General features: G+C 43.0%; 1 protein-coding gene across 6 annotated transcripts in view; it reads left to right on the forward strand.

Annotated features, from left to right (window-relative positions):
* Nucleotides 1-24,236, forward strand: part of LOC133150417 (deoxyribonuclease-1-like 1) — a 70,948-nt gene that overhangs the window by 1,278 nt on the left and 45,434 nt on the right. The gene's annotated exons all lie outside the window — the stretch shown is intronic.

The raw sequence follows: 24,236 nt of genomic DNA on the forward strand, positions 1-24,236 counted from the left end.
GACTGGTTCTGCTCCCTCCTTGCCAATGTTGAGCTCGCTCGATCGTCGATCTTTGCTGCCCACAAGCCTCAACACGCAAACGCCGTGATTCCCCATATATTTTGTTTAAATGTTTCTTTCTTTCTCCAGTTTCTCTCCAAGGGGTCAATACGACCCACTCGCTTGCTGTCATTCCATTGCACTTGATGAAAAGTGGGTCTCCTCTCAATTTTCCCCTTCTTTTTTTGTTCGGGCCAAGCAGCTGCTGCTGTGAGGTTGCTATTTTTTTTTGCGAAATTGTTATTATTGTCGTAAAGTTGGTTTTGTTGTTGCTACTAATTTTATCATCCCTCCATTATCTGAACCGCTTATCCTCACGAGGTTCACGAGTGTGAGGGAGCCTATCCCAGCTGATTTCGGGCAGTAGGCAGGGGTCACCCGGAACCGGTTGCCAGTCACCCGTAGGGCACACATAGACAACTAACCAGTCAGACTCGCACCTACGGACTACGTGGCGTAGTCAGTCGGCCTACTATGCATGTTTTTGGAATTTGGGAGGAAACCGGAGTACACCATGCAGGCTCGGGGAAAACTTACAAACTCCCCACAGGAAGGCTGGAGCTGGAATCGATCATGCACCTCTGAACTGTGAGGCGGCGTGTTAACTACTGTTCCACCGTGCCACCCTTTATTATTATTATTATTATTATTATTATTATTATTATTATTATTATTATTATTATTATTATTATTATTATTATTATTATTATTATTATTATTATTATTATTCAAAAGTCAAAGTCTGCTTCATTGTCAACGTCTTCATATGCCGAGACACACAAAGAGATCGAAATTACGTTTTCTCTATCCCACGGTGACAAGACATATTACACGATAGACATACAAGTAAACGACGCAATATAAAAACAAGAAGGCACAAACAATAAATAACAAGAGTAATAATAAATAATAAATAAATATATTATTATTATTATTATTATTATCATCAAGGCCTGAGCAGTGACCGCTGCGAGGTGTCTAATGATTTTGTATAATTTTTTTTTAATGTTAAGGCACGTGTAGAAGCCTGAGATGTATAGAAAAGTTCAATGTAGCCAGAGTCTAAAACAGGAGTGCCCAACCAGTCAATTGTGAACTACCGTTTTTTTCCGTGTATAATGCGCCCCCATGTATAATACGCACCCTAAAAATGGCATGTTGATGGTGGAAAAAAGCCTGTACCCATGTATAATACGCAATTTTTATGCTATTTTTTAAATTTTATTTTATTTTTTTTAAGTCCCAATGATCGTCACACACGCAGGGAGGCAATGGGTCCCATTTCTATAGTCTTTGGTATGGTCTTAACTAGGCTGGATGACAGGTAATATTTTATTTCACAACACTTTGCCTTGTTCCTTTCGTCTCTGCTGTTCACTTCAAACACGCTACATACGACCGCAATGCTCTCGTATCAGACGCTTGCTCGATCACCTGCTCGTTTGCTGTCACAATGTACCCTACACAAATCCGAAACATTTGTTGCGGTTCCGAGTCACGACGAGGGGCAAGTTTTGGTTTCCAAGGGTGTTTTTATTCCTCTTCAACGTCTCTCCCATACAGAGCCGCCTTTTTCACGTCCGCACGCCTTTTTCACATGTCCGCACTGACCGCGGTGGTGCCTTTATGGGCAGTCGGAGAAATTAACGCCAACAAAAAAAATTACATCCGGCCTAGTTAAGACCATACCAAAGACTATAAAAATGGGACCCATTGCCTCCCTGCGTGTGTGACAATCATTGGGACTTAAATTTTTTTTTTAAATAATTGGGTGCGTATTATACATGGGTACAGGCTTTTTTCCAGCATCAACATGCCATTTTTAGGGTGCGTATTATACATGGGGGCGCATTATACATGGAAAAAAACGGTAACTATTATATAAGCAATCTTATCAAACCATCGGTGTCACTCTAAATCATTAAATTCATCGATCAAATTCCCCGTCCGTTGTCAACAACGCCGCGCGTGCGCCCTGACGTCAGCCTCGTCGTTATTCCACAGATCTAGTACATATATAACTATATTGTTGCGTTAACAAAGTACAAGGACCCAAGCACCGGCATGGACTTCCAGGCATGTGGCGCCGTGGACTTCCATCCCCGGAGGTGGAATTTCCAGCCCCGGAGGTCGAAGAGAGCTCCATAGAATCGGACCGGGCGTGCGTAAAAGCCATGACCGAGCCCCATCCACCGTCCGAGCACCGGCCCCCGTCTTCCATCCACGGAGGTGAAAGAGAGCTCCGTAGAGTAGGACTGGGCGTTCGCAAAAGCCATGTCCGAGCCCCATCCACCGTCCCCGGACAGCCACCCGGCCGAGCGCGGGCCCTAGACTTCCATCCACGGAGGTTAAAGAGAGCTCCGTAGACTATGACCGGGCGTGCGTAAAAGCCATAATAGTTTTTCAAACCTTCTGTGTCACTCCAAATCATTAAATCCTTCAAACTCTGTCCTCCATGTCACTTACAGGCAAAGCCACTAATGATGCCGGTAGTACGTGGGGCCCTTAGTCATCCCATGATCAATCTTTGTCCTTTTTGTAAACAACCGCCGCGCTGCGCCGCGCCGTGCTGCGCCGCGCTGCTGACGTCACTTGAAGTTCAAATTAAAGTAATCCCTTGCTACATCGCGGTTCGTTTATCGCGGTTTCACTTTTTTTTTTGGAACATTTTTGAAAAAATCCACATAAGTCGCTCCTCAGTATAAGTCTCCCCCCCACCCAAACTAAAAAACGCGACTCATAGTCCGAAAATTACGGTAGGTCACCTTAAACTTACAGACCTGCATCACCAGAAGTTTTTCCCGGTTAGTAGTCTCCAATTAAGATTGGAGAATTTACAAACCGAGTTCTGTTGAAGTTGGGAAATTGTGTAAAATGTAAATAAAAACAAAATAAAATGATTTGAAAATCCTTTTCAACCTATATTCATTTGAATACACTACAAAGACAACATATTTAATGCTCAAACTCATAAACATTATCTAATTTTTCAAATAATAATTAACTTAGAATTTCATGGCTGCAACACATGCAGTAGAAGTTGGGAAAGGGCATGTTTACCACTTCGTTACATCACCTTTCCCTTTAACAACACTCAATAAACGTTTTGGAAGAGAGGAGACTAATTCTCTTAGCTTCTCATGTGGAATTCTTTCCCATTCTTGCTTGATGAACCGCTTCAGTTGTTCAACAGTCCGGGGTCTTCCCTGTCGTATTTTACGCTTTATAATGCGCCACACATGGGAGACACGTCTGGACTGCAAGCGGGCCAGGGGAGAACCTGGACTCGTTTACTTCGAAGCCACGCTATTGTAACACGTGCAGAATGTGGCTTGGCATTATCTTGCTGAAATAAGCAGCAACGTCCATGAAAAAGACGTCACTTGGATGGCAGCATATGTTGCTCCAAAATCTGTATGTACTTTTCACCATTTATGTTGCCTTCACAGAAATGTAAGTCACCCATGCCATGGGAACTAATGAACCCCCATACCATCACAGATGCTGGCTTTTGAACTTTGCGTTGATAACAATCCGGATGGTCAGCTTCCTCTTTGGTCCGGAGGACACAACGTCCAGTGTTTCCAAAAACAATTTGAAAAGTGGACTCATCAGACAACAAAAATTTTTCCATTGTGCATCAGTCCATTTTACATGAGCTCGGCCCCAGAGAACCCGGCGGCGTTTCTGGATGTTGTTCATAAACTGCTTTTGTTTTGCATGGTAGTTTTAACCCCCACTTACTGATGTAGTGACGAACTGTATTTACTGACAGTGGTTTTCTGAAGTTTTCCTGAGCCCATTTGGTAATATCCTCTTTTACTTCGGAGCCACGCTGTTGTAACACGTGCAGAATGTGGCTTGGCATCATCTTGCTGCCAGTGTTTCCAAATAAAATTGAAAAGTAGACTCATCAGACTACGAAACACTTTTCCATTGTGCATCAGTCCATTTTACATGCGCTCGAGCCCAGAGAACCCGGCGGCGTTTCTGGATTTTGTTCATAAACTGCTTTTGCTTTGCATGGTAAAGTTTTAACCTGCACTTACTGATGTAGTGACGAACTGAATTTACTGACAATATTTTTCTGAAGTTTTCCTGAGCCCATTTGGTGATATCCCTTACGCACTCATGTCGGTTTGTAAGGCAGTGGCGTCTGACAGATCGAAGGTCACGGTCAGTCAGTCTTGGTTTCCGGCCGTGGCGCTTACGTGCAATGATTTCACCAGATTCTCTGAACCCTTTTATCATATAATGTACCGTAGATGTTGAAATCCCTAAAAGCCTTTAGAGCGGGGGATGAGGCTGGCTTGAGGACTGCGAGGGCTGACCTGTCCCGGGGCATCAAAGATGCAAAGAGGGCGTTCTCGTGCAAAATTACCGCCCACTTCAAGGACAGCAGGGACGCACGGAGCCTTTGGCAGGGCATTCAGACCATCACGGATTACAAGCCCGCGCCGCAGAGCTGTGAGGGCGACGTCCGTCTGCTCAATGACCTCAACCGCTTCTTTGCTCGCTTCGACGCTCAGAACAGCACTTGCCCGCTGAAGGCCACTCCCCCTTCACACGAGCTGGTTCAATTAGCCTGATCACATGTGGGATGTTCCAAATAGGTGTTTGATGAGCTTTTCTCAGCTTTCCCAGTATTTTTTGCCAACTTTCCCAACTTCTACTGGACGTGTTGCAGCCATGAAATTCTAAGTTAATTATTATTTGGGAAAAAACAATTAAGTTCATTAGTTTGAACATTAAATATGTTGTCTTTGTAGTGAAGTCAATTGAATATGGGTTGAGAAGGATTTCCAAATCGTTGAATTTTGGTTTTATTTACATTTTACACACTTTCCCAACTTCAACCGAATCTGGTTTGTAAAATGAGGGCATTTGATTAGCATGCCTCCTGAATGCCTCCTTAGTGAGGTGTTCCAGGCATGTCCCACCAGCAGGTGACCACCAGGACAACCCAGGACTTTCTGGAGAAACTGTCTCCCAGTTGGCCTGGGAATGCCTTCGGATCCCTCTGGAAGAAGTGACTGGGGAGAGGGAAGTTTGGGCTCTCCTGGTAAAGCTGCTGCCTCCACAACCTGACTAATAATAACCATAAGATTGTTCCACATGTGAAAATTCCAGAATACAGCAGCCTTCGTTGAAGAACAAACAGGAGGTCAAGAGGAAGACCAAAAAGGCGATTTATGGATGAAGTGAAAGAGGACATGAAGTTAGCTGGGATGAGAGAAGAGGATGCACAGGATAGGGGGAGATGGAAACGGATGGTTCGCCGTGGCGACCCCTGAGGGAAAAAGCCGAAAGGAGAAGAAGAAGGAGAAGAACAAACAGGAGATAAAAACAGAGCTGCTGTAAGGGCTGCCGCTCTTCCAGCGCCGGAAGAAAAAAATGAAACTACCGTTTTTTTCCGTGTATAGTGCGCAATATTTTACTAATTTATTGTCCTAAAATCTGGGGTGCGTATTATACATGGGTACAAAGAAAAAATTTTTTAATTTTTTTTTTTTTTAATTTTTTTTTTTTTTTTTTAAATAAAGTCATGGTACAACAAAACCAACAACAGGACTGACCGACAAAGTCGTGGAACAAAAAGACAGGGTGACATTACCAAAGACAGGAACAGAATGACAGTAACACATGCAATGATCCAACGGTGAGCGAGGGGCAGACAGGACTTAAATACAAAACACGTTACATCGATTGAGGTGACACAGGAAGAGCGGGGTGACACGAACAGAAACTATGGCAACCTAGACACATAGCAAAACTGGGGACGAGACATGACAAATCTCCCCCGAAATAAAACTCACCTTTCTTCTTGTTTGTTGTCAATCGCGCATCGCATTCAGCCATCCTGCCCAACACACTTAGTAAAATTCATAATTGACGACACATCGTTTGATGCGATGGTGCAATCCTCGATGGTGTGTTATTGTCAAATATTGTTTGTTTTTTAATCTCCATCGCGGACCGGACGTCATACGGAGGCCGCCATTACAGATGCGCAGAACGGTTGCGCAAGACACTTCAGCTATATAAAGAGCGAGAGTTCAGTTCTCCACCTATTAGTTTCAATTCACAGTTTAATTAGCAGTTTCAATCAGCAAATAACAAAATGCGTATTACAGGTAATATTTTATTTCACAACACTTTGCCTTGTTCCTTTCGTCTCTGCTGTTCATTTCAAACACGCTCCATACGACCGCAATGCTCTTGTATCAGACGCTCGCTCGATCACCTGCTAGTTTGCCGTCTGTCACAATGTACCCTACACAAATCCGAAACATTTGTTGCGGCTCCGAGTCACGACGAGGGGCAAGTTTTGGTTTCCAAGGGTGTTTTTATTCCTCTTCAACGTCTCTCCCATACAGAGCCGCCGTGTGCGCACGGAGCGCGGTGGTGCGTTTAGGGGCAGTCGGAGAAATCAACGCCAACAAAAAAAATGACATCCAGCCTAGTTAAGACCATACCAAAGACTTTAAAAATGGGACCCATTGCCTCCCTGCGTGTGTGACGATCTTTGGGACTTAAAAAAAAAAAAAAAAAAAAAAAAAAAAAATTTAAAAAAAAATTAAAAGAAATTCATAAAAATTGGGTGCGTATTATACATGGGTACAAGCTTTTTTCCAGCATCAGCATGCCATTGTTAGGGGTGCGTACTATACATGGGGGCGCACTATACACGGAAAAAAACGGTAAGTGCCTTACAAAAACATATTGCATAAATTAACAATATAAAATAATACAAACATAACTACCGTTTTTTCTATGTATAATGCGCAAAATTTAACTAAAATCTGGGGTGCGCATTATACATGGGTACAAAAAATGTTTTTATTATTTTTTTTATATATTTTTTTAAATCCGGATATGATATGGAGGCCGCCATTACAGATGCGCTTTCTTCTCTGCTGTTCACTTCAAACACGCTCCATACGAACACAATGCTCTGGTATCAGACAAGGCTTGCTCGATCACCTGCTTGTAGGGGTGTAACGATACATCGATACACATCGATTAATCGATATAATGCTCTACGATTTATTGGCATCGATGCTAAACGTAAACATCGATTTATATCGCCGTGTTTGACCTCGGACATTAGACGCGACTTTATTTTGAAATCCAGTTGTTGCTTGCTTCCTCTTTCCGGGAGCAGGGAGCAGTGCGCGGCGTTGTGTTGTGAGCAGAGCAGGCACGTGAAAGGGGAGTCGACAACTAGTACGCGGCTCCTGGGCTGGTGCTATGGCTAGTAGCCAAAAAGACGAAGAAATTTGCTCCTTTAGGCTTCAAGTTATTCGTTTGGAAGCACTTTGGATTCCAAAGAAAACATGGCTCAACGGACAAGGCACGTGCAGTTTGTAAATCCTGCCATGCGGTGATCAAATATTCAGGGAGCACAAGTCTCGCCGCACATTTAAAGAAAAAACACGACATCAAAGTTCAGTGTTAAAATAAGCACTTTGTATACTACAATACTCTTGTGATTTCCTAAATAAAGAGTTTGCAGTACCTTGTTGATTTTGCGTATGAATTGTTATAAATCAGGATATTGTTCTATATTTTTTATTTAAAAAAAAAAAAAAAGATTGATCGGAGAGCACTATATCGCGATATATCGTGAATGAATCGCAGCAGGCTTTAAGATATCGGCAAATATCGTATCGTAGTTCCTTGTATCGATATATCGTATCGTGACAAAACCCACGATTTACACCCCTACCTGCTTGTTTGCTGTCACAATGTACCCTACACAAATCCGAAACATTTCTTCGCTATTGAGGTTGCTAGCGCATGCGCAGTGATACTGACCGGCAGAATAACATCCGGTTGTTCCCAAAGATGATCTTTTTTCTGAAATCATTTTACGTTCACGGACTTACTTGTTTACTTGTATGTCTATCGTGTAATATGTCTTGTCACCGTGGGATAGGGAAAACGTAATTTCGATCTCTTTGTGTGTCTCGGCATGTGAAGATGTTGACAATAAAGCAGACTTTGACTTTGACTTTTTAAGTAGGAGTCAAAATTTGGGTGCGTATTATACATGGGTACAGGCTTTTTTCCAGCATCAACATGCCATTTTTAGGGTGCGTATTATACATGGGGGCGCATTATACATGGAAAAAAACGGTATTCCTCCGTAAGCCTTGTTGTGTGAAGCAGTTATAGATGAGATTCATAGTCTCCTTTCACCAGTGGATCAAATATGCATTCAACAATTAGAATCAGAATCGCCTTTATTGTCGTTGTACACAGTACATCGAAATTTGAGCGCTGCTCCCTTTGGTGAGAATTCATTCATTAAATCAGTGCTTCTCAAATAGTGGGGCGCGCCCCCCTTGGGGGGCGCCGTGCTATACCTGGGGGGGCGCGTGTGACCCTGGGGAACAGGCTTTTTTTTTGCAGTACTAGAATAAAGTGTAATTGCGCATCTTCCCAGCAGGGGGCAGTGGCGCTCTCATTGTTACTTCTGTGACGTTTGCGACAGTGCAACATTTTACGACTTACAAGACAAGTTAGGATAGTCACGGTGGGGAGGGGGGGGGCGCGAATAGTTTTCTTCTTGCTAAGGGGGGGCGCGAATAGTTTTCTTCTTGCTAAGGGGGGGCGTAACAGAAAATAATTGAGAAGCACTGCATTAAATTAACTGTAACATCCAGATCGAGCCAGCAATCAAAGCTGTTGAGATATATCTTGAAGGCAAAAGAATCCACTCTTTTTAAATGACCAATTGACTGATAGAGTCTTAAACGTATCCCTTTGTGGAGTTCCGAGGTGCTCGTTCGGTGGGTGCAGGAATAAACACACACACTCGTTTATCGCATCAGTGACACAATCAAAGTATTTATTCCTACCAAAATGGTCTAATAACAGCAAGCCAATTCTCTGAGTTGAGCTCCGGCTCACATCCGTCCCTAGCCTCGAAGGCAGCGATGCAGAGTGACAAAAAATGCATTTCCCTGAAATAGACATCATACACCACATTTCATCAAAAGGGTGGGCCTTGCAGTTTGTGTGTGTGAATGTGTTGTTGGCCGCCATGTTGATTATAGTGTTTCAGCCCGGTCCTGCTGTGGCAATAATTGAGGAGGGGTTGTGTCCGCCCTTCATGAGGCTGAAGTTTCACAGAGGAGGATAATTGTTGCATGGTTTGATGTCCTTCAGATGGACTGTCAAAAAGAAGTTGTCTTAATTGGTGCGTGGTTTTAGGTCCTTCAGCTGGCCTGCCAACAAAAAAGTTGTCTTGTCCTCTCCGTAAGTTTGATGTCTGCCGTGGAGATTTCCCGCCGCAGCGCCACCTGAGGTAACACTAGCCCAGGGGTGGGCAAACCTTTTGACTTGTGGGCCGAATTGGGTTCTAAATTTTGACCGGGGGGCCGAACCAGGAGCAGATGGATGTAGTGTTTTTGTGAAGTAATATAATCGACATGTGTACACCGCGCTTTCTGACACGGCTTAAGGGAGTAAATGTGCGGGCGGGTGTTTCTCTATCTACTGGGGAAATGCAATCATTGAAGGGAAAATGACCCAATTCAATGTATTATAATACAGTTTATTCCAGTTTGGTGGGCCGGATTAAACGGCAGTGGAGCCAAAAAGGCCCGCCAAAAAACAGCAGAACTTTACAATAGCAACAACAAGAAATTTAAATATTAAATATAAAAAAAAGCAAGACATGTTTTTCAAGGCAGCAGGGCATGGAAAAGGTTCTGGGGATGGGCATGGAAAAAGTGTCAGTTCTGGTGGCCATGCTGTTTTGCTTGTTTAAATAATGTCTAAACAATGTCATTATACACCCTGACTGCAGTATACAAGGTGGAGTTTCTCAGCCTGTTGGTCTTGGCCCTGGGTTCAGATTCAGCCAGCTTTTGTTGGTTCCTCAAACTCCTGGGAGTGCAGCTGCCTCGTGTTGGAGGTAGCAGGTCCTGCAGAGGATGTTGCTGATCATGCATGTCTCTGACCAGCTTCACTGCAGCCTCCTCCCTCCTGGTCTGGAGTGATGGTAGGGGTTGTGAGAAGTTACCTGCTATCCTTCTGATGATTTTGCAGGCACCTGTCCGGACTCGCTCGAGCTCTGCTTGTTGTCTTTTAGAGCAGCCCACCATGAGCACTGAATTGTACTCCAGACACTACCTAATGAAAGTGGTGTAGATAGTGATAAGGTTATCTGCAGGTAGCCCTTGTCTCCCCATCTCTGTTAGAGCAACCGCTTGGAGGCAGTTTTTATTGCGTTTTCAATGTGTACATCTCCAGTCAGGTTTTGGTGTAGGTGGTATCCTAGATACTTTTTAGTTTCCACAACAGGTACCTCCTGGCTCCCCAGCATGAGTGGGGGAGGTTGTGGTGGGTTTCGTGCAAAACATATCCGGAGTTCAACCGACTTTTTCCTGTTGAGTATCATTTTATGCTTTGCTGCCCATTCGTCCAGCCTTTGTACCTCCAGGCACATTGATGAGTCTGACATGTTGCTGGATATGGGGATCGCTGCTCACTTGACAGCCCGATGTCATCTGGATATCCAACATCAAGAGTGTCCGCAAACAAAGCATCCCGGGTGGCCATATCAAGGAGGAAGACATATGGGGAAACTACACCCCCTTGTGGCACCTCAGATGTGACTTCAATCCACGGGCTATAAGCCCCATTTGCCACCACTCTTTGTCTCCTCCCTGTGATATAGCTGTGTAGCCAGGCTGTCAGAGATGGGCACAGTTTTAGGTTCAGTATGTTTTGCATCAGGATCCCGTGGTCTATTTTATCGAAGGCTTTGGACATGTGTGCCAACAGTACTCTCACCATTGTTGGTTTGGAGTCAGTTTCAGAGAGGCAGGTGTGCATTGCCCTGACTTAGGCCATTGTAGCACTGTGCTTGGGCAGATATGCATATTGGTTCTTACACACGTCAAGCACTGTGGGCATTAGTTTTTTTCAACACAAATCTTTCTATTATTTTCCCTACACAAGAGGTTAGTGAGATGGGATGCTAGTCTGATATTGAACCAAGGTTTTGGCCTTTGGGTATGGGACAGACGTTTGACTCTTTCCATATATCAGGGACACACCCCTGCTGGTATGAGCAGTTGGCCAGAGGTGTAATGACCGGAGCCAGGTCCTCTGCCAGTTCTTTAAGCAGCCAGGTTGGAATACCATCCGGCCCACTTGCTTTCCGGGGGTCCAACCGAGTGAGGGCTAGCTTCATCTCACCTATACTGCAGATGTTACTTTGTGTAGGTCTAGGTAAGGGGAAATCACAATAGGGCGTTGTATTAGTCCATGATTTGGCAAAGAAGTTGTTCAGAGCTTCTGCAACTTTGTTTTCTTCTACTCCCTGTATTCTGATTTTTGCATCAGATGATGATTTAGTTTGTCCTAGGCCAGGGGTGGGCAAACCTTTTGACTCGCGGGCCGAACTGGGTTCTAAATTTGGAACGGAGGGCCGAACCAGGAGCAGATGGACGTAGTGTTTGTGTGAAGTAATATAAGCGACATTTTAATAGAAAGATTCCAGGGGAAGGTTTGTGGGTGGCTTTAGCGTAAAACTGTATCTGAAAGCTCAGCGCGCGAATTACAAGAATGCTGTCGTCACAGCCCACGCTCTAAATTCGGGACTGATACAAATAGAGCGCGAGTGCGCCATGTCCGTACTACTGAGTACGTACACGCACTTGTGAGTGTGCACCGAGCGTAGACGAGCGGTTCCCCATCTACTGGGGAAACGCAGTCATTGCAGGTAATATGACCAAAAAAAAAAAGTTTAACAATACAATTTATTCAGGGTTGGCGGGCCGGATGAAACGGTCCCGTGGGCCGGATGTGGCCCGCGGGCCATAGTTTGCCCACCCCTGTCCTAGGCCTTTATTTATAAAATCCCACCACTCCTTGAGGTTCTTTTTTTTTTTTTTAAGTTTTACATTTCATTTTTATAGTACCGTTTTTTTCCATGTATAGTGCGCCCCCATGTATAGTAAGCACCCCTAACAATGGCATGCTGATGCTGGAAAAAAGCTTGTACCCATGTATAATACGCACCCAATTTTTATGAATTTTTTTTAATTTTTTTTTTAATTTCTTTTTTTTTTTTTTTTTTTAAAGTCCCAAAGATCGTCACACACGCAGGGAGGCAATGGGTCCCATTTTTAAAGTCTTTGGTATGGTCTTAACTAGGCTGGATGTCATTTTTTTTGTTGGCGTTGATTTCTCCGACTGCCCCTAAACGCACCACCGCGCTCCGTGCGCGCATGGGCTGCGGACGTGAAAAAGGCGGCTCTGTATGGGAGAGACGTTGAAGAGGAATAAAAACAACCTTGGAAACCAAAACTTGCCCCTCGTCGTGACTCGGAGCCGCAACAAATGTTTCGGATTTGTGTAGGGTACATTGTGAGACAGCAAACGAGCAGGTGATCGAGCAAGCCTTGTCTGATACGAGAGCATTGCGGTCGCATGGAGCGTGTTTGAAGTGAACAGCAGAGAAGAAAGGAACAAGGCAAAGTGTTGTGAAATAAAATATTACCTGTAATACGCATTTTGTTATTTGCTGATTGAAACTGCTAATTAAACTGTGAATTGAAACTAATAGGTGGAGAACTGAACTCTCGCTCTTTATATAGCTGACGTGTCTTGCGCAACCGTTCTGCGCATCTGTAATGGCGGCCTCCGTATGACGTCCGGTCCGCGATGGAGATTAAAAAACAAACAATATTTGACAATAACACACCATCGAGGATTGCACCATCGCATCAAACGATGTGTCGTCAATTATGAATTTTACTAAGTGTGTTGGGCAGGATGGCTGAATGCGATGCGCGATTGACAACAAACAAGAAGAAAGGTGAGTTTTATTTCGGGGGAGATTTGTCATGTCTCGTCCCCAGTTTTGCTATGTGTCTAGGTTGCCATAGTTTCTGTTCGTGTCACCCCGCTCTTCCTGTGTCACCTCAATCGATGTAACGTGTTTTGTATTTAAGTCCTGTCTGCCCCTCGCTCACCGTTGGATCATTGCATGAGTTACTGTCATTCTGTTCCTGTCTTTGGTAATGTCACCCTGTCTTTTTGTTCCACGACTTTGTCGGTCAGTCCTGTTGTTGGTTTTGTTGTACCATGACTTTATTTAAAAAAAAAAAAAAAAAAAAAATTAAAAAAAAAAAATTAAATTTTTTTTTCTTTGTACCCATGTATAATACGCACCCCAGATTTTAGGACAATAAATTAGTAAAATATTGCGCACTATACACGGAAAAAAACGGTATGTTGTTTTTGCCGTATGTATGAGTATTTGGACAGAGTTTCTAATTTCTCTCCATTTTCCCACTTTCCCATATTTCTTATGCACTTTTTGTCTTTTCTCCGTCATCCATGGTTTAGCCACAGTTATTTTTTTCTGTCTCAAAGGGATGCATATGTCCATTGGATATAGTTGTTAAAACTTGACGCCTTGGCAGTGATGTCCCTCAGCCTCATAGACTGTGCTCCCATTGGACAGCAATGACCAGGGCGGCACGCAGAGTGCAGACCCGGAAATGGAGGAAAACATGCAAGTCCTATGCGTTGCATTCCTGCTCTGCATATTTGTGCTGTTGCTTCAGATCAACGCTGTTTGTATTCACACCTGAAGTGAACCGCACAAGAGTTCGTTTGGAAGCAAACCGAGACCACTTTAAAAAGTGGGTCTCGATCCGTTTCTCTATTCCGCACCAGGATTGGTTTGCATGTATTCACACCTGCACAAAAGGTCTGGACAAGCGTTACAATCGAACCCTGGTCCATTTGAAGTGGACCAAACAGTCAGGTCTGAATACACCCTTAAGGTCAGTTGTCAAATCAGCTCATTTATTAACGCAAGATAGTTGGCTGAAGTGAGGAACATAGTCAGCGACAAAAATATTGAATGAAAAAAAGATCCCAATTTATTGGTTGCGCATGCGCGAGTAGATGAAAATATTACTTGGATTTTCTCGGATTTTGGTGGCAAAATGCGACCAAATGTCTGGAGCCTTGATCGATTAGTTTGGTCTTTTTGTTTTGAAAAAATGAGTGTAAATGTTGCCAGAGATAAGTGTATCATTGATTTATTTATTTATTTGCTGGTTCCAAAAGTGCAGCCACTATTTTGCACTTTTTCTTCTCCCAAACCGAGGAGGGACCAGAAGTATGCCTGTCAAAACCATGTCTCTCACACTTAGACATGGCTTATTTTTACTGTAGAGCTGGCAATAGCTAGTGCAGCGGTGGCCAACCCGCAGCTCGCGGGCCGCATGCGGCTCTTTGGCTGGTTTCATGCGGCTTTTACGTTCATATCAACATTTGTGTTTATTTTTCGTGCGTATTAGCTTCGCTTGAGTTCAATATGGTATTTTGGTCAAACGCGCGTGAGGTGAAATCCCGCAAAGGAGGAGGGACAAACCCATTTGAGGAGTGTCAATTTCGCTCTCAAAATGGCAAGGAAAAAATGCACAGCTAAACGAATACCGTAAATTCCGGACTATAAGCCGCGACTTTTTTCCAAAATTTTGAACCCTGCGGCTTATAGTCAGGTGCGGCTTATATAAGGATTTTCTTTGTGATTTTTGTGATGACTTGATCACTTTTATACACTGCGGTATCTTGAAGAAAACAACAACAAAAATACTATTTTGAAACACTACTATGGCTGCTGCTTATTCTGGCTGTGTTGCTTGTGACTATTATGAGCTTTAGTAGGAATGCACGCTAGGTGACCTGCGTCAAAGGGCTCTAAACCCTTCGTCACAGGCAGTGTTTAGAAAGACATGTTAAAGTATGTTATTAAAACTTTAAAAAGGCTTTCTGTGAACGGTCTTTCCTTGTAAAAAGACGCGTGTGCATGTGCGGCTTATAGTCCGGTGCGGTTTATATAAGAAAAAAACTAAAATATCCCCAATTTTAGCTGGTGCGGCTTATAGTCCGGTGCGGCTTATAGTCCGGAATTTACGGTATATGACGATGAACACAGGGCAGAGCGATTAGTTTTGCTGACTTTTTAATGAATGGCGACTGTGACTACGGGGGCCCATTAGGTCCAGAAACGCTGACAAGACGCTAAGCCGGGGTGGTCAACCCGGCCAAAATGGCAAGGAAAAAATGCACAACTAAACAAATATATGACGATGAACACAGGACTTTTTTAACAGAGTTAAAGTTGTTTTTTGTTGAACGCTATGGCAAGCCATTCTGCCTGATATGCCGGATGTCATTAGCGCATTTAAAAGCTTCAAATGTTCAGCGCCACTTCAGCTCACTTCATGCCAATATCGATAAGGACTTTGCAAAAGGGACTGAATTTCGCAAGCACAAGTTCGGACACTTTGAAAAGTCAGGCAGAAAAATAGGTCCAGTTTTTCCAAAAAATCACGAAGCACTCAGAGACTGTCACACTTGCATTGTTTCAACTGGCTTGGAACATTGCACGGGCTAAAAAGCCATACAATGAAGTGGAGTTCGTTAAAATATGGCTCAGTGACGTTGTTGAAATCTTGTCTCCTGAAAACGACAAACGAAAACGAATGGTCTGTCCCGCCACACATAATAAGTGAAAAAACTTATGTTTTTGTTTGTGTAATTTGTTGAACTGAACGTTTGTCTGTGTGAGACAATGCACACAATGTTCATTGTTGAAAGTGTGGTCTTTGGTCTGTAGTTTTAGTACTGTAGGAGTCAATTTGTCATTAGTCTTAGTGTCTGACTGGTTGGCCACCCCTGAGCTAGTGTATCTCACTCTCACAGAAGCCAGAGAAAGCTAACATAGAGGCATGTCCAGCACAAGCCAAGGAGTTGAGAAACAAAAGTATGAAAAACTTCTTCACAAAGGTTTACTTTAAAAATCTCCTGTGTGGGTAAACTTTGGTTTCGCTGTTGAGACTGAAAGCCGTCAACAGAAATGTTACTGTGTGCAAACGATACTTGACGCATGTCCTGTACATGAAAGGAAACATGAGTAACATGACCAAGCATCTCCAGCGTAATCATTGTGGAATAATAGTGCTTCCTGAGTACGATGGTTGAAAAGTTAACGCCATAGAAACAACTGTCTCTTCAAGACGTTAACAGTCCCTCTCGCTCGCGCTCTCTTGAGTAGTTTCATATTGATATTAATATTAATCTCTCAGGCACTTTGCACCGCACCAGTTCAAAAACCCAGCTCTCGGGCCTGTCAGCCAGCCGTGTATAAATCTCCTCCACCCATGACCTTACTACCAGTGTTGGGAGAGTTTATTTTCTATACAAAATAGTTCAAAGTTCAGTTCACAAATTTAAAATGAACTTGTTGATCTCGGTCTACTGGCCCTCGCACTTTGGTCATAGGTGACTCCATTACCCGAAATATTACGCTTAAAAATCCAGCCACGGTAATGTGTATTCCTGGGGGCAGAGCACCCGACATAGAAGCTAATCTTAGGGAGCTGACTCGCAATAGGTCTAGTCAACAGCGTAGTTCCACCAACACTAGCTACTCGTACATAGTGATACACGTCGGCTCCAATGATGTTAGGATGAGGCAATCGGAGATCACAAAGAGAAACATAGCGAGAACTTGTGATCTCGCCAGAAAGATGAGTCGGCATCGAATATTTGTCTCTGCCCCCCTGCCTGGGAGAGGCACTGATGAGAGGTTTAGTAGATTAGTCTCCCTTAATCGATGGATGGCTGGGTTCTGTAAGAAGCAGGGACTGTATTTTATAGATAACGGGCCTTCCTTCTGGGGGCGCCCCGACCTGCTGAGGAAGGACGGCCTTCACCCTAACCGTGAAGGCGCCTTCACTCTTTCTAGGAATATAGATTACTGTTTGAGCCACACATGACAGGTCACTTTAGAGCAGGCCGGGTCACAGGTGATTAGACCACCTGTCAGGATGGGTTTGGAGTCTGTTAAGATAAAGTTAACTAGCGCTAGGCTAGACTCCCAGCATGCACATAGCTCCTTGTGTAGACTAGAGCGTGATAGTTTGAATAGTGCTACAGTACACATAAACGCACTTTCTACTGGGGTAGTAGACGAATCCAATCACTCCACCCCGACCGGTTTTGCTGATGAAATGGTGCCTGTTTCAGATAATTCTACACGTGTAACAAATATTTACTATCAGATTCCCACGGTCGTATCATCCCACCGCGCTAACAAACATTTGAGAGGTGATGTCAGGCCTAGAGAACACAATCTTACTCGCATCTCGTATAATTATCCTTCGATAGATATTCACCCGGATCGACCAATTACCGTTTTTTTCCGTGTATAGTGCGCAATATTTTACTAATTTATTGTCCTAAAATCTGGGGTGCGTATTATACATGGGTACAAAGAAAAAAAAATTTAATTTTTTTTTTTTTTTTTTTTTTTTTAAATAAAGTCATGGTACAACAAAACCAACAACAGGACTGACCGACAAAGTCATGGAACAAAAAGACGGTGACATTACCAAAGACAGGAACAGAATGACAGTAACACATGCAATGATCCAACGGTGAGCGAGGGGCAGACAGGACTTAAATACAAAACACGTTACATCGATTGAGGTGACACAGGAAGAGCGGGGTGACACGAACAGAAACTATGGCAACCTAGACACATAGCAAAACTGGGGACGAGACATGACAAATCTCCCCCGAAATAAAACTCACCTTTCTTCTTGTTTGTTGTCAATCGCGCATCGCATTCAGCCATCCTGCCCAACACACTTAGTAAAATTAATAATTGACGACACATCGTTTGATGCGATGGTGCAATCCTCGATGGTGTGTTATTGTCAAATATTGTTTGTTTTTTAATCTCCATCGCGGACCGGACGTCATACGGAGGCCGCCATTACAGATGCGCAGAACGGTTGCGCAAGACATGTCAGCTATATAAAGAGCGAGAGTTCAGTTCTCCACCTATTAGTTTCAATTCACAGTTTAATTAGCAGTTTCAATCAGCAAATAACAAAATGCGTATTACAGGTAATATTTTATTTCACAACACTTTGCCTTGTTCCTTTCGTCTCTGCTGTTCATTTCAAACACGCTCCATACGACCGCAATGCTCTTGTATCAGACGCTCGCTCGATCACCTGCGAGTTTGCCGTCTGTCACAATGTATCCTACACAAATCCGAAACATTTGTTGCGGCTCCGAGTCACGACGAGGGGCAAGTTTTGGTTTCCAAGGTTGTTTTTATTCCTCTTCAACGTCTCTCCCATACAGAGCCGCCTCTTCCCCTGCGCACGGAGCGCGGTGGTGCGTTTAGGGGCAGTCGGAGAAATCAACGCCAACAAAAAAAATGACATCCAGCCTAGTTAAGACCATACCAAAGACTTTAAAAATGGGACCCATTGCCTCCCTGCGTGTGTGACAATCTTTGGGACTTAAAAAAAAAAAAACAAAAAAAAAAGAATTAAAAAAAAATTCATAAAAATTGGGTGCGTATTATACATGGGTACAAGCTTTTTTCCAGCATCAGCATGCCATTGTTAGGGGTGCGTACTATACATGGGGGCGCACTATACACGGAAAAAAACGGTACACTTAAACTTGGTTTTATGAATATTAGATCGCTTCATACAAAAGCCATTCTCGTTAATGATCTCATCACAGAACATAATCTAAACGTTTTTGGTCTCTGCGAGACCTGGTTAAAACCTAATGAACTGATGCCGCTTAATGAGGCCTCGCCTCCAAATTTTGTGAGCTCGCATGTGGCGCGTCCTCGAAAAAAGCGTGGGGGTGTCGCCCTCATCTCGAATTCCGAGCTTAGTTTTAGGCCTCGTTCGATCAACGTATTTAAAACATTTGAGGTTCTCACTGTCCGATCCACCGCTTTACAGTCATTTCATCTTGCTGTTATTTACCATCCACCCGGGGCTTACTCTGGCTTCCTGGATGAATTTTCAGAATTTGTGGCTGATCTAGTAACCAATGCGGATAATATAATTATCATGGGCGATTTCAACATCCACATGAATTTACCGTCAGAGCCACTTACTTCAGCGTTTCAGACTTTAACTGATACGTTTGGTTTTACGCAAGCCGTACAAGCAGCAACGCATAAGAATGGAAATACCATAGATCTGGTATTATCCCGAGGACTTGCAACCTCAAATATAGCATAATCCCATACACTACTGTTTTGTCTGATCATTACTTAATAAAGTTTGAAATTCTAGTTCCTTGTCAAAGACCGGAGAGCAATCAGCATTATAGGAGCCGTCATTTCAACTCCATGACTGCAACTGCGCTATCTGAGATACTGTCGCCGGCAACCGCTATATTTCCCACATACGAGTGGTCCATGGCAATGCGTCCTTGGAGCTCTATAATGTTACGTGTGGTGTCCCACAGGGATCGGTTCTCGGACCAATTCTTGTTAATATTTATATGATTCCGCTTGGGGACATAATACGTAAATATAATATTAGTTTTCAATGCTATGCGGATGACACCCAATTATACCGTTTTTTTCCGTGTATAGTGCGCCCCCATGTATAGTACGCACCCCTAACAATGGCATGCTGATGCTGGAAAAAAGCTTGTACCCATGTATAATACGCACCCAATTTTTATGAATTTTTTTTAATTTTTTTTTAAATTTATTTATTTATTTATTTTTTTTAAGTCCCAAAGATCGTCACACACGCAGGGAGGCAATGGGTCCCATTTTTAAAGTCTTTGGTATGGTCTTAACTAGGCTGGATGTCATTTTTTTTGTTGGCGTTGATTTCTCCGACTGCCCCTAAACGCACCACCGCGCTCCGTGCGCACACGGCGGCTCTGTATGGGAGAGACGTTGAAGAGGAATAAAAACACCCTTGGAAACCAAAACTTGCCCCTCGTCGTGACTCGGAGCCGCAACAAATGTTTCGGATTTGTGTAGGGTACATTGTGACAGACGGCAAACTAGCAGGTGATCGAGCGAGCGTCTGATACAAGAGCATTGCGGTCGTATGGAGCGTGTTTGAAATGAACAGCAGAGACGAAAGGAACAAGGCAAAGTGTTGTGAAATAAAATATTACCTGTAATACGCATTTTGTTATTTGCTGATTGAAACTGCTAATTAAACTGTGAATTGAAACTAATAGGTGGAGAACTGAACTCTCGCTCTTTATATAGCTGACGTGTCTTGCGCAACCGTTCTGCGCATCTGTAATGGCGGCCTCCGTATGACGTCCGGTCCGCGATGGAGATTAAAAAACAAACAATATTTGACAATAACACACCATCGAGGATTGCACCATCGCATCAAACGATGTGTCGTCAATTATGAATTTTACTAAGTGTGTTGGGCAGGATGGCCGAATGCGATGCGCGATTGACAATAAACAAGAAGAAAGGTGAGTTTTATTTCGGGGGAGATTTGTCATGTCTCGTCCCCAGTTTTGCTATGTGTCTAGGTTGCCATAGTTTCTGTTCGTGTCACCCCGCTCTTCCTGTGTCACCTCAATCGATGTAACGTGTTTTGTATTTAAGTCCTGTCTGCCCCTCGCTCACCGTTGGATCATTGCATGTGTTACTGTCATTCTGTTCCTGTCTTTGGTAATGTCACCCTGTCTTTTTGTTCCACGACTTTGTCGGTCAGTCCTGTTGTTGGTTTTGTTGTACCATGACTTTATTTAAAAAAAAAAAAAAAAAAAAATAAAAAATAAAAAATGAAAAAATATTTTTTTTTTTCTTTGTACCCATGTATAATACGCACCCCAGATTTTAGGACAATAAATTAGTCAAATATTGCGCACTATACACGGAAAAAAACGGTATATGCCGTTATCGATGACAAATCCGCGGGATTGTTGTAATCTTGAGGCGTGCCTTGCGGAGATCAAGCAATGGATGTCTCTTAACTTCCTTCGTCTTAATCCAGATAAAACTGAGATGTTGATAATTGGTCCAACTCGTTATCAACACTTATTCAAGGAAACCGCTATAACTATAGATAACCGTACTATCACTCAGAGCGATACTGTAACTACAGTTTTTTCCGTGTATAATGCGCCCCCATGTATAATACGCACCCTAAAAATGGCATGTTGATGCTGGAAAAAAGCCTGTACCCATGTATAATACGCACCCAATTTCTTTTTTATTATTATTATTATTTTTTCCGTGTATAGTGCGCCCCCATGTATAGTACGCACCCCTAACAATGGCATGCTGATGCTGGAAAAAAGCTTGTACCCATGTATAATACGCACCCAATTTTTATGAATTTTTAAAAAAAAAATTTTTAATTTTTTTTTTTTTTTTTTTTTTAAGTCCCAATGATCGTCACACACGCAGGGAGGCAATGGGTCCCATTTTTATAGTCTTTGGTATGGTCTTAACTAGGCTGGATGTAATTTTTTTCGTTGCCGTTGATTTCTCCGACTGCCCATAAAGGCACCACCGCGATCAGTGCGGACATGTGAAAAAGGCGTGCGGACGTGAAAAAGGCGGTTCTGTATGGGAGAGACGTTGAAGAGGAATAAAAACACCATTGGAAACCAAAACTTGCCCCTCGTCGTGATTCGGAGCCGCAACAAATGTTTCGGATTTGTGTAGGGTACATTGTGACAGCAAACGAGCAGGTGATCGAGCAAGCGTCTGATACGAGAGCATTGCGTTCGTATGGAGCGTGTTTGAAGGGAACAGCAGACGAAAGGAACAAGGCAAAGTGTTGTGAAATAAAATATTAGCTGTAATACGCATTTTGTTATTTGCTGATTGAAACTGCCAATTAAACTGTGAATTGAAACTACCGTTTTTTTCCGTGTATAATGCGCCCCATGTATAATACGCACCCTAAAAATGGCATGTTGATGCTGGAAAAAAGCCTGTACCCATGTATATTACGCACCCAATTTTTTAAAAAAAATTAAAAAAAATATTTTTTATTTTTTTATTTTTTTTAAGTCCCAATGATCGTCACACATGCAGGGAGGCAATGGGTCCCATTTTTATAGTCTTTGGTATGGTCTTAACTAGGCTGGATGTATTTCTTTTGTTGGCGTTGATTTCTCCGACTGCCCGTGAAGGCACCACCGCGATCCGTGCGCACATGTGAAAAAGGCGTGCGGACGTGAAAAAGGCAGCTCTGTATGGGAGAGACGTTGAAGAGGAATATAAACACCCTTGGAAACCAAAACTTGCCCCTCATCGTGACTCGGAGCCGCAACAAATGTTTCGGATTTGTGTAGGGTACATTGTGAAAGCAAACGAGCAGGTGATTGAGCAAGCGTCTGATACGAGAGCATTGCGGTCGTATGGAGCGTGTTTGAAGTGAACAGCAGAGACGAAAGGAACAAGTGTTGTGAAATAAAATATTCCCTGTAATACGCATTTTGTTATTTGCTGATTGAAACTGCTAATTAAACTGTGAATTGAAACTAATAGGTGGAGTGTAGTTGGTTGGCATAATTCACCCGGAAAACAACTCTCGCTCTTTATATAGCTGACGTGTCTTGCGCATCCGTTCTGCGCATCTGTAATGGCGGCCTCCGTATGATATCCGGTCCGCGATGGAGATTAAAAAACAAACAATATTTGACAATAACACACCATCAAGGATTGCACCATCGCATCAAACGATGTGTTGTCAATTATGAATTTTACTGACTAAGTGTGTTGGGCAGGATGGCTGAATGCGATGCGCGATTGACAACAAACAAGAAGAAAGGTGATTTCAAGTTTTATTTCGAGGGAGATTTGTCATGTCTCGTCCCCAGTTTTGCTATGTATCTAGGTTGCCATAGTTTCTGTTCGCGTCGCCCCTCCCTGCCTGTGTCACCTCAATCAATGTAACGTGTTTTGTATTTAGTTCCTGTCTGCCTCTCGCTCACCGTCGGATCATTGCATGTGTTACTGTCATGATGTCTGTTTGGTTTCTGTTCCTGCCTTTGGTAATGTCACCCTGTCTTCTTGTTCCACGACTTTGTTGGTCAGTCCTGTTGTTGGTTTTGTTGTACCATGATTTTCTTAAAAAAACAAAAAAAAACCAAATAAATAAATAAATAAAAATAATAATAATAATTGTACCCATGTATAATGCGCACCCCAGATTTTAGGACAATAAATTAGTTAAATTTTGCGCATTATACACGGAAAAAAACGGTAAGTAATATTTACTTTTGATTTACTTTTGACTCACAGCCCCGCGTGAAGAATCGCTGTTGTGATGCCAGTTCAGCTTGGAGCTGCTTCACTTTATCAGCACGGTCACTCCCTGTTAGGTTGTCGTATGTGTTAGCATGTTTAATCATAGTGTTTCATTAGGTTGAGATCCTTAAACAAGGCAACCGTCTCTTTAGAAATTAGACAAACACAATTGCCTTGATTTTCAGTGTTCAAGTATCGTAATCCCCATTTTTCTTGAAAGCGACGGCCCTCAATGTGAAATTTCCTAGTCTTCTTTGCAGTCGGCATGGCAGAAATGAGCGGAGAGGGGCGGTGCTGCCACATTTTGGTAATAGGACGAATTACAGTTTCAAGTTTCACGATTTTTAAAAATAATTTTATTCAGTTTGACAGTGCAGGTGGGCCATAAATAATACATTATAAGACCGAAGCTGCGGACCATATGAAATCTGTCCGGGGGCCGGATTTGCCCCACAGGCCGGACTTTGGACGTGGAACATAATATTTCTTAACTTGTTTGCCAGAAGAACCAGAACACCTTCAGAATTTGGGACTTAAAAGTGCCAATGTAAATATGCAAAGCCCAAATAAATTACTAAAACAACAACAAGCATCTCATTAAGAGTAATTTGTGGGTCAACGCCATTGAGTGCGCTACCACGTCTACAATTCCTGAATTCTCACATAGGATGGATGATACCTTATCATTGCCATTTGACAAGAAAGGGGCTGCTCGTCGCTCGTCGCGTTTACATCGACTGAAACGCCACGCGCTTTCTTCGCTCCTCCATGCAGACGTCGCATTTTTTGATGACTTGCAACTGTTTGTGGGCGGGGTTGTCAAATCAGTTTTCCTTGTCTAAGCCCTGTTTGCTGTGTGTTTTGCAATCTAAGAAAAGAAAACCTGGCATCTTTGAACGGAAATAAACAGCACTTCATAACTGTTCATTGGCTCCAGAATTAGCGTGTTCACAAAAATGTTCACAAAGCAAAAATGCGCTACGTTCAGTTTATGTTCGTCCAAAATATGAACGAGTTCATGAACTCTTGTTCATTGAACGCGTTCAGGTACAACACTGCTTACGACCATCATATG

Source organism: Syngnathus typhle, linkage group LG2 (assembly GCF_033458585.1).
Source record: "Syngnathus typhle isolate RoL2023-S1 ecotype Sweden linkage group LG2, RoL_Styp_1.0, whole genome shotgun sequence".
In the NCBI taxonomy this organism is placed as follows: Eukaryota; Metazoa; Chordata; class Actinopteri; order Syngnathiformes; family Syngnathidae; genus Syngnathus; species Syngnathus typhle.